Source organism: Mustela putorius, unplaced genomic scaffold (genome assembly GCF_011764305.1).
Source record: "Mustela putorius furo isolate JIRA1106 unplaced genomic scaffold, ASM1176430v1.1 tig00003834_pilon_pilon_pilon, whole genome shotgun sequence".
Taxonomy (NCBI): Eukaryota; Metazoa; Chordata; class Mammalia; order Carnivora; family Mustelidae; genus Mustela; species Mustela putorius.
Window position 1 is genome coordinate 28,999,335 of NW_025421987.1, and position 10,598 is coordinate 29,009,932.

Here is a 10,598-nt window from a genome sequence, read left to right on the forward strand (position 1 = left end):
TTCTTGTTTTTAAGTAACATAATGAGTATTCAACTGAATATATTAAAAGAACAATTAATTCACAAAAACTGTGTTTCTCCACTATCTCTCAGCTTCCTTTTTTTTTTTAAATTCACATATAATGTATTATTTGCCCCAGGGGTATAAGTCTGTGAATCATCAGGCTTACACATTTCATAGCACTCACCAACACACATACCCTCCCCAATGTCCATAACCTAGCCACCCTGTCCCTATCCCCACTCCCCAGCAACACTCAGTTTGTTTCATGAATTTAATGGTCTCTTATGGTTTGTGTCCCTCCCAATCTCATCTTGTTAAATTTTTTTTCCTCCATACCCCCCATGACCCCCGACCTTGCCTCTCAAATTTTTAATATCAGAGACATCATATGATAACTGTCTTTCTCTGATTGACTTATTTCTCTTAGCATAATACCCTCTAGTTCCATCCACGTTGTTGCAAAAGGCAAGGTTTCAGGTTGTTTGATGGCTGCATAGTATTCCATTGCATATATATACTTTCCATGGTTTGGCTATTGTGGACATTGCTGCTATAAACATTTGGGTGCATGTGTCCATCTGGTCCACTATATTTGTATCTTTAGAGTAAATACCCAGTAGTGCAATTGTTGGGTCGTAGGGTAGCTCTATTTTCTTTTCTTTTCTTTTCTTTTTCTTTTCATATTTTATTTATTTATTTGACAGAGACCACAAGTAGGCAGAGAGGCAGGCAGAGAGAGAGGAGGAAGAAGGCTCTCTGCTGAGCAGAGAGCCCAATGTGGGGCTTGATCCCAGGACCCTGGGACCATGACCTGAGCCAAAGGCAGAGGCTTTAACCCTGGTAGCTCTATTTCAACTTTTTGAGGAACCTCCATAGTGTTTTTCAGAGTGGCTGCACCAGCTTGCATTCCCACCAACAGTGTAGGAGGGCTCCCCTTTCTCCATATCCTTGCCAACACCTGTTGTTTTCTGACTTGTTAATTTTAGCCATTCTGAGGGGTGTGAGGTGGTATCTCACTGTGGTTTTGATTTGTATTTCCCTGATGGTGAATGATTTCGAACACTTTTTCATGTGTTTGTTGGCCATTTGGATGTCTTCTTTGCAGAAATGTCTGTTCATGTCTTCTGCCCATTTCTTGATTGGATTATTTGTTCTTTGGGTATTGAGTTTCGTAAGTTCTTTATAGATTTTGGATATTAATTAGCCCTTTATCTGATAATGTCATTTGCAAATATCTTCTCCCATTCTGTCAGTTGTCTTTTGGTTTTGTTGATTGTTTCCTTTGCTGCGCAAAAGATTTATATCTTGTTGAAGTTCCAATAGTCCATTTTTGCCCTTGCTTCCCTTGTCTTTGGTGAGGTATTTAGGAAGAAGTTGCTGCGGCTGAAGTCGAAGAGGTTGCTGCCTGTGTCCTCCTCAATATCCCTCAGCTTCCTCATAGAGATGACCACTATACTAAATTTTGTGTTCATCATTCTCTTGAACATCTTTACATGACTAAAGGACATATTGTTTTCAAATATCATAAAAGGACCATAGTTTGTTATCATTTGTTTGTAAAGATAATCTCAACTTGTTTATAAGACAATTTGCAACCATCACATTCATATCTGCAATATATAAAGAGATCTTTTAATGTATTTCTCCTTAATGTCTTCTCCTTCAAGACATGATATTGATAATCTTCTTAATTTTAGCCAATGAATAGGGGGAAGTGGTATCTTATTGTGTTTCTAACTTTCCTAATTAAAAGTGTAATTATTTCTTTGTGTATTTTTTGGCCAAATGAACTTCATTTGTTTTGTCCATGTTTTTATTTTTTAAAAAGATTTGTAGGAGTTCTTTTTATGTTCGTAATATTAATCCTTTCACAGTTAAATGTAGTATAAAGAGTGTACCTTGTTTTTTCCCTTTCCTTTTGAAATATATCTTTTAATTAATGGGATTTATTAATTAGTATACATATAATGTTCAACTTTTTTCTGGTCAGTAACTTTTGTGCATTGTCAATAAAATTTTCTTACACCAATATCAGTAAAAAGTATTTAGTTTAAAAAGATTAATGCAGGGGCGCCTGGGTGGCTCAGTGGGTTAAAGCCTCTGCTTTCGGCTCAGGTCATGATCCCAGGGTCCTGGAATCGAGCCCCGCAGCATTCGCCTCTCTGCTCAGCAGGGAGCCTGCTTCCTCCTCTCTCTCTGCCTGCCTCTCTGCCTACTTGTGATCTCTGTCTGTCAAATAAATAAATAAATAAAATCTTAAAAAAAAAAAGATTAATGCAATTATAATATCAGTGTCAAGTGATCCTTGATAAGGTAATTTCCTTTGACATTCTTTCTGTTGTATGTGTTTACATGTGTTTTCTACCCACAATTGCCCTAATATGGACACTTTCTTATATCTAATTAGCGCATTTGCAGTTCTACTAAGTTCTGTTATTAATAGAATCCTAATGAATTATGTGGGCAGGTCACTTGATGTCGCCAATGTAGTTTTGGAAAAAAACTTGTTTTTCTTATTTATCACCTTAGAAGATAAGTTCTCAAGCTTCAGCATGCATTAAAATCACCCTGGTGTCTTGTTCAGCTAAAAATTGACGGCCCCACCCACAGGCTTTCAGATTCAGTAGATTTGGAATGAGACCCAAGGACTTGCATTTCCATCAAGTTCCCTGTTGAGGTTAACTCTGCTGGTCTGGGAACCTCACACTGAGAACAATTATCTTAGACTAACTTTGCTTGTATAGTCCTTATGAATTTCTGCTTTTATTCCTGTCCTTTCTGACCATTGCTTCACATCTTTGTTTTCTCAGCATGTGGAGGCAGTGAGGAGCGTTAAATTCTGCCTCTTTCAGAAGATGGAGAGTTAAAAGCTGAAATTTATCTCCTTGGGAATATAATTTAAATAACATTTAAAATAACAGGCAATCTATAGATCTCGCAGTGTAATAGTATGTAACACTCCTTGCTGGTTACAACAGCCTGGGTTTTTACTCTAACTATTTCACATACATTGTTGTATAAAATATAAAGGGGACTTGAGTTCTTTAGGGGAGGGTATGAAAAGGCAAGAGGGAATTCACAGTTAGTGTTTCCAGAGGGACAAGGCAAACATCTATTTTGGAATAACTATTTATAGGGGACTATCCATTTATAAAGCAGTTACTTAAGCTGGTTAAAAGTAATTTGTAGCTTTAGAGAATATTCTCAGGATTTTGGTTCTAGAAGCTTCCTGACCTTATTAGCTATGTCTATAATTTATTGGCTTTGGTTTCAGAAGAGGCTTGCTCTAACAGAATGTCGTGATTAATAAAATCTTCTTCAAACTCTGGCTGTTAGCTTTCCAATTGTATTTGCCAGTGAATGAAATTTATAGAATTTTAACCTCACAAGTGATAATTCAGATTCACAAATGCAGAGTTCCATCTACTTTTTTAAACAATGTTTGGTGGTTCATTGTGGACAACTTATTTTTCTTGTAAACTCTGTTGATCTGTTACAGTTGGTACATAACAAAGACAACCATGTTAACAAAGACAAATCCATTATTCATTTGTGCAGGAAAAATTAATTGAATGACACCCTGTGCCAAGTCTTCTGTTTGGCAATGGCAATAAAATAATAAGCAAGACTGATATATTCTCTCTTGCCCTGGTCTCATATTCTTGCAGGGAAGACAGATAAGTAAATAAACAGTAGCAATAAAACACTGTATGGTATGTAAAATGATAAACATATTCCAAGTAGGACTGATGGGATCTGGCAGTGAAGAGCTTCCAGAGTGCTTTGGCATAATGAGGAATGTGGCACATACACATATAACAGAAATGAGAGCCATCTCTTTTTAATCAGCTTAGATTAAAAAGTTGATACTCCTGGGGAACCTGGGTGGCTCAGTGGGTTAAGCGGCCTAATCTTAATTTCAGCTCAGGTCATCATCTTAACGTCCTTAGATCAAGCTCCATGTGGGGCCCAGTGAAACTGCTTGAAATTCCCTCTGCTCCTCCCTTCTCACTGTCCCCTCTAAAGAAAAAAAAGGAATAGTCCACATTCACATAAAAAAGAATGGGACAGAGGTTCTCAATTTAGCAGGAATTAGGCAATCATCCAACAGCTATAATAGAAATGAAAATTCAGAAAGACTTAATGATCTTCTAAAGTGAAGCATTTGACAAAACTTGTCTAAGAGAATTAGAAGGGCTATTGGGCCCCTTACCATTTTTTCCCCCAAAGAATCCATTTTGTCTACAGCAGTAATCAACTATTGAAAACCAGAGTAACAGTATCTTTGGCTTGTAAAAATAACTGGGGAATAGCAGTAGACCAACTGAGAGCACCCTATGAGGCTGCAATGCAAAGCTTCCTGCACTTGTAAGATAATAGGATGAAATTCCCCTTGACCACTTGTTGTGCAATATAAGGTCCCTTAAGAGATAAAATCCCCGGACAACCGTTCTTTATCAACTTTGACTTCTTCCCACCTTGCCTTCTGCCTTCACTTACTATTTTTTTTTTTTGAGAAATAAAATGCAAATACCTTAAATAGTCTTACAATAATTAATGCACTTCTATTTTTAAATGAACATCTGCAATTGCAGGAAGTACTCATAAAACTTCAGTCTTTTTTTGATCCAGCATCTTCTACTCTCATACTTGTCACTTCCCTTCAAGTCCCTTGTCAAAAAGGTGCCTGCATGACTGACATGAGAAGGTAAGAGAATGTTTTAAAAGGGAAGAAAGAAGAGGAAATGTAAATCTCTCCACTAATATCAACACACCTCCCCATGCCTGCAGCCTTCATAAATCAGGTTTGGCATTGAGGGTTGAAGGTGTACATACTACGTGAGAAGAAAGGGGTGAAGTTCCTGTCTGAGAACAGAAAGGTTCTGTTCCTGAACAGAAAACTCCCTCATCAGAAACTAATTTTTAAGTTTGGGTAGGGATAGCGGGTGCGAGGATCATCTCTCTCTCTTTGTATCTGGCATGTTTTCAGTGCTTTGAAGTGTTTAATATTACTATTTATAAAATTATTCTGAAAGTAATCAAATTCAGAGATAAATACAAACTATGGTATAGCCCTTGGGCTATCATTCTAACAAATCACAAGCAAGTAATCAAAATACCTTGTACAGATGCATACATCTTTAGATATTAAATTTAAATATGACTTCACATTTGTTTCCAGTTAGAAATGTGATTTTCTGGGAAAATCTGGGAAAAATATAAACATTGGTTTCCTAAAGATTATTTCATTTTACATTACATAATTGCCTCACTTATCTATCTTTCCACCATCTGAAAACCAAATGTCTAATCTTTTTCTACAAGTGTTCTGGGCTAGGTTTAGTTGCAAATGCATTTCATCATCTTGCACTGGAGGAGTTTCTCTGTACTTGAAGCTAAAGAAATTGAACCAGGGAGTTGCTAAGAACTTTCCAAAATATAGCAAATTAATGCTTTGCTCTCTACTCCTGGGGAGTTATATTTAGATCTTGATTGGCTAGTGATCAGGAGTGCAGGACATTTTTTCCAGGCTTAGTTTAATATATAGTGGTTGGTTTAGAGCTAGGCAATCAGAGATAAGGACAAGCTTTTTTCGACTGAGTGTGAGGTTGCAATAGAAAAACAAATGTGTTTTAGGTCCTGATCAATGGGTTCCACCAGTAAAGACAGAAGAACACATAGAGGATTTTTATACTGTGCGTGTACCTTGTATTTATAGGACATTGTTATTCCAAAATCTCAAACTTAAACATACTTATTGTCAGCTAAAGGAGGTTACTCTCCTGCCGAAGACATTAGGATGCTAACTATGTCTAACTAACACAAGGTCACTTACTACATTGATGTAAATATTGGGGGCATGGAATTATAACCTTTTTTTGGATCTTGCCATTTCAATCTCTCCACATCCTGACACTAGTACTTTCTTAATGAAAGAATTAGGAGGAGACCGAAGTGGAAATCAGATCTGGAATCTCTCCTGGATGGACCTAGAGATTTTAAGTGAACAGAGGTAAAAGGGAGTATCTTGGGGAGGGGGGGTCATTTTTTTTTTCTTTTTAAACCATGTAATCTATTAATCTATCTATTAGGATCAAAATATTTGATATGAAGAAAACATTCTTAGATAAACTCTAAATTTAATTGTATTATCAAATGTCTTTGAGCTGGAGCACTCTTTCTGGCTATTAGTCCTATTAGAGACTTTAGCTCAATACTCAATTTAAGATTGAAGTTTTATACCTATCCAAGGCCAAGTGCATAATAGTGATGCAATGTGAATTCTTTTGAGAAAAATATATAGAAAATTTAATAAGTTAATAGTATAGACTTCTTCATAACATCCCAATTATATCAACTTCTATGTAACAACACTTGAGAACACATAAATATTAAAAAATATACAAAATATCTTTGATTTGGTATTACTTTTGCTTCCTTTTTGTAACATATGAAATAATTCTGAGCGACATCAGTCTAAGTGCTTCTTTTCTGATGAATGTATGTTTTTGAAGGTGTGTTGAACTTCTAAGATAATAAGGCCGGAAGCAATATGTCTTGTTTTCATGATGTCTAGAATAACTTGCAAATCATAATGACACAGCCTGCCTTCTTATTTTTTTTAGCTCTGAAACTTGCAAAGGTGCCCAGAGGCTAATAAATGATGGGTGAATCTCATAAATGTAATAAATACATAATAACTAACTAAATAAATAATAGATATATAGCTTTTCTATTGACTTTCATGAGAGATACATGTGTATAGGAAGGGGAGGTACAGGTTGACAGTTTTTAAAGTGCTTTATAAAAGGATCCATTTAAATATAATATATTGCTATTATTCTAGAGGCAAATACTTCCCTATAAGTAAAGGGCCTGTCAGCATTTCTACTGGAAGCTTTCATTTTAAGGGTGTGTAACTCAACCCTAAATTGTGCTGTCAGCTGAAATGTGGTATATAAAGTTTCAGTGTCATTGCCATTTTTTTCAACATTTGGAATCACAAAACTCCTTTTTTTTTTTTGCACATGTAGACATTAATCTAAAGCAGAAGTCAGTAATTGCCAATAGTATCAAATTTTATTCCATCTGAATAAGATGATATTTCCTAAGAAATCAAGGCTGCCAACACTGAGGAGCGTCCGTAAATATATTTTTGTGATTCTGCTTTATGTCAGTGTTTTGGTCAAATATAATGTGTAGGTGGATGCTGTAATACTGGCTTCCAAGTCATTTGGAGGAAAATAATTATGCCTAGGGCACTGGAAAAATTTCAATTTTGAACTCGAGATGTGAAAGTATTAACAATCACGCCTACTGAGATGAACTATCTACCGGTGACATTTAAAACTAGCCTATTCATTTCTATTCTTTATGAGCTAGATGTCTATTTCAGGAATTTATGGCAAACATCTGATCCAAAAGTAGTTATGTTCTTGACAACAAAAAGTGATAAAGAAGCTGTAGAGAGCAATGAAAATTGATGGGGATAGAGAGTGATAAACAGCAAAAGAGACCCATTAAGGGCCAAATGATTGGTAAAGCCTGAGGAGAAGGGGAATGAGAGTAAATTGGAGTGCGGGTTGATCATTTCACAGGTGCAATCGGCCAGCTCCGTATCCACCACTATTTCTGCTTGGTTCTTGATGGAAATCTAAAGGTAACTTAGAGTTTAAGCTTGATGTCACTCTGCAGTTATAAGAGATAAAGAAGGACCATGATTTGTGCTTTAGGGAACTTAACATGATAAAGTCCTCAAATTTTAAGTTAAGTTCACAGAGGATTTTTTTTTTTTTTTGAAGTCAGGATTGAGCAAGATAAAAATGAGTAACAAGTGTGAAGTGTAAATTTCCTGGAGTGTGTGGCTTCTAATGAGTTCTGACTTTTAAAAGTATAGTATAATCTTCTCTTCAGATACTAGGGACTCATCTTTGGTCAGTTTTCATTTTCAACAAAAGACTCAAAACACAATACTTTGGTGTCTTAGAAGTTACATTTAAGACAATGCTTTCCCTTCCTCTGAGCAAATGAAAATAAAGACAATACTCTTTGGTTTGCTTGTCTTTATTTATTTATTTATTTATTTATTTAGAGAGAGAGAGAGGGAGAGCACAGGCAGACAGAGTGGCAGAGGGAGAAGCAGGCTGTCTACTGAACAAGGAGCCTGATGCGGGACTCTATCCCAGGACGCTGGGATCATGACTTGAGCCGAAGGCAGCCGCTTAAGGAGCTGAGCCACCCAGGCATACCTGCTTGTCTTTCTTATCACCACAGTGCAAGGATAAGCTGAGTGGAGAGGCTTCATCTTCTGTTTTCAGAAGCAAGTACAGGGAGTGCCAACTATCATCCTGGGTCTTTGGGGTATGTTAACCCATTTAATTATCTGTAAAACATCTATCGGCAGAAGAAACTCCTTCCCACTTATGTAGATGAGGAAGCTTAACCCCGAAAATTTCAAAGTTGCTTGCCAAGTTGACATACCTAGTACATTACCAGAGATAGGTCTTCCTGGCTTCAAAGCTCATTTTCTTTCTGTGAAAGCAAATTATATGCCATATTATATAGAAAGTGTCAACCTGATCTATTATTTTAGGGATTAGCAGTCCTCCTTAAAAATTCAAATATGTTGCTTTTTATTTCAGCAGTTATTTATTAGCATCTAATAGCAAATCTGTAGCATGTAAATGATTATAAAGCATCATCTGACTTGAGACTCAAGACATTTTATGGTTCCACATGGGAGGGTGTTAACTGTTGCAGGGCACACAGGTTATCTTCCTCTTGCTCCTCAACTCTTGGCACGTGCTGGGCCTGAAATGGGTTCTCAAAGAAGCTTCTCGATAGATTTCTATATCATCTGATAGTCTGCAAGAAGAAATGGATATTCAAATAGCTTCTTTTTTATCTACAGTGAAGTATTCGTTCTCTCCATTTTATTTTCCTGCAGGATGCTGAAGATGCCCGCCTTTTGTGTTGAAACTTGTTTGAATCAACTTGCCTATCACAGCAGAATGCTAATATCAGCTTCTCTTGCGCACTGGCTTCTGCATTAGCCTTGGTTACAGATACAGAACTCCTTCCCTTGGCCAAAGTGTTGAACAAAGAAGTGAGTATCAATGGACACGGCATCTTTTGCCTCAGGAGGAAAGTGGCTTTTGGCAGATGCAGAGTTAGAAGTGGTCCCTGGATCATGAAGTACCTGCACTAGCCCTCTACAAATCATCTCTTCAGTGGGGAGTCATAGAAATAGGAATGGCTATCAGAGTGGAGCCAGAAAAAGATAGGTGCCAAGTGTAGCAATTTAGGTCTAGATCGGGGATTATCAGTTTACAGTTTTTCCAACTGCCCCCTGGCTCCCCATTAACCTCTTGTCTGAGCAGGTCTTCCTTCACACCTTCTCTCCTACAGGTATCTACTAGAGGTGATGTATTTCCTCCTTAGAACTAGTCACAGGAGCGGGAGTTTAATTAACATTGATTACATTGATATATTGTTAATTATGAAGACATACTAGGAATCCAAATGTTTACTTAACCAGTAGAAAAATTTTCTCAGGTTCAAGTCAGGTTAAAAATAATGTTTACCTAACTGCTATTATTAAAGGAAGAAAATTGTAACCTTACTCAGTAGTTAAATTCTCATTTTAGAAGCTTGCTTATACTTCCCTTCTCCTTTTCCTCTTTTTCCCCAAAATCAGATAGAGAAATAATTTCAACAAACCTCATGTAAATTATACTTAATACAAAAATGAGGTTGCTTGAATTGGCATAGTATTTTTTAATGTTTTATGCTGAAGTTATTTTTAGAATGTTTCTAGTGTTTTATATTTTACCTATTTTAATTTATGATTGCTCCTGCGTGTGGGTAAATAAAAACCCTCCTGTAAGGTCCCCTGATTAACCAAATCCCTATAATCCAACAGTCTAACAGTAGCCAGAACTGATCTGGTGAAAGGGACCTTCAGAGATACTCTGCTGAAACCTGACACTTTAATGTTAGGCTGGAAATGGGAAAGGAGCAATGTCTTGGAGAAAAGGGGCAAAACGTGAGATGCATGGTTTTTGCTTCCCTGCTTTATTCTTTCATGTTATCATAGTGACAGAAGAAACTAAAGAAAGTAAAAGCGATGGTATGAAATGTTATTTTATAATATGTTAAAGAAGACAAGTGCCTTCTGGACTGAAAGTGAATGTAATATATACTAAGTTTCAGCTGGGAGCAATTTTTTTTCCCACGTAGACAGTTATAATAAGTCTGTTCTGGAAGCTTATGGGTTTTATAATGGAAATGCTGAACCAAACTTAACAGAGGCATCATGTGAAAGTGTGGCTATAATAACAGCTCAGAAACCTCTAGAACAAGAGGATGATGAGATCCTCAGTGAGTAGGAGGGAAAGACTGAGATGTACATTAGAAAAAAAATGCATGCCAAAAAAAGAACAAATATGTGTTTTCAGTATTGCAGGCCAACATTTTGAATTATTTGGGGGAGATGATTTGGGTGACTGTCTTTACAATGGAGTTAAATTGGTTTCTTATTTTAGCCACTGCACTGGTTTAGCTTCACTCTGTTCCATTCTAAAAATGCATCAGCA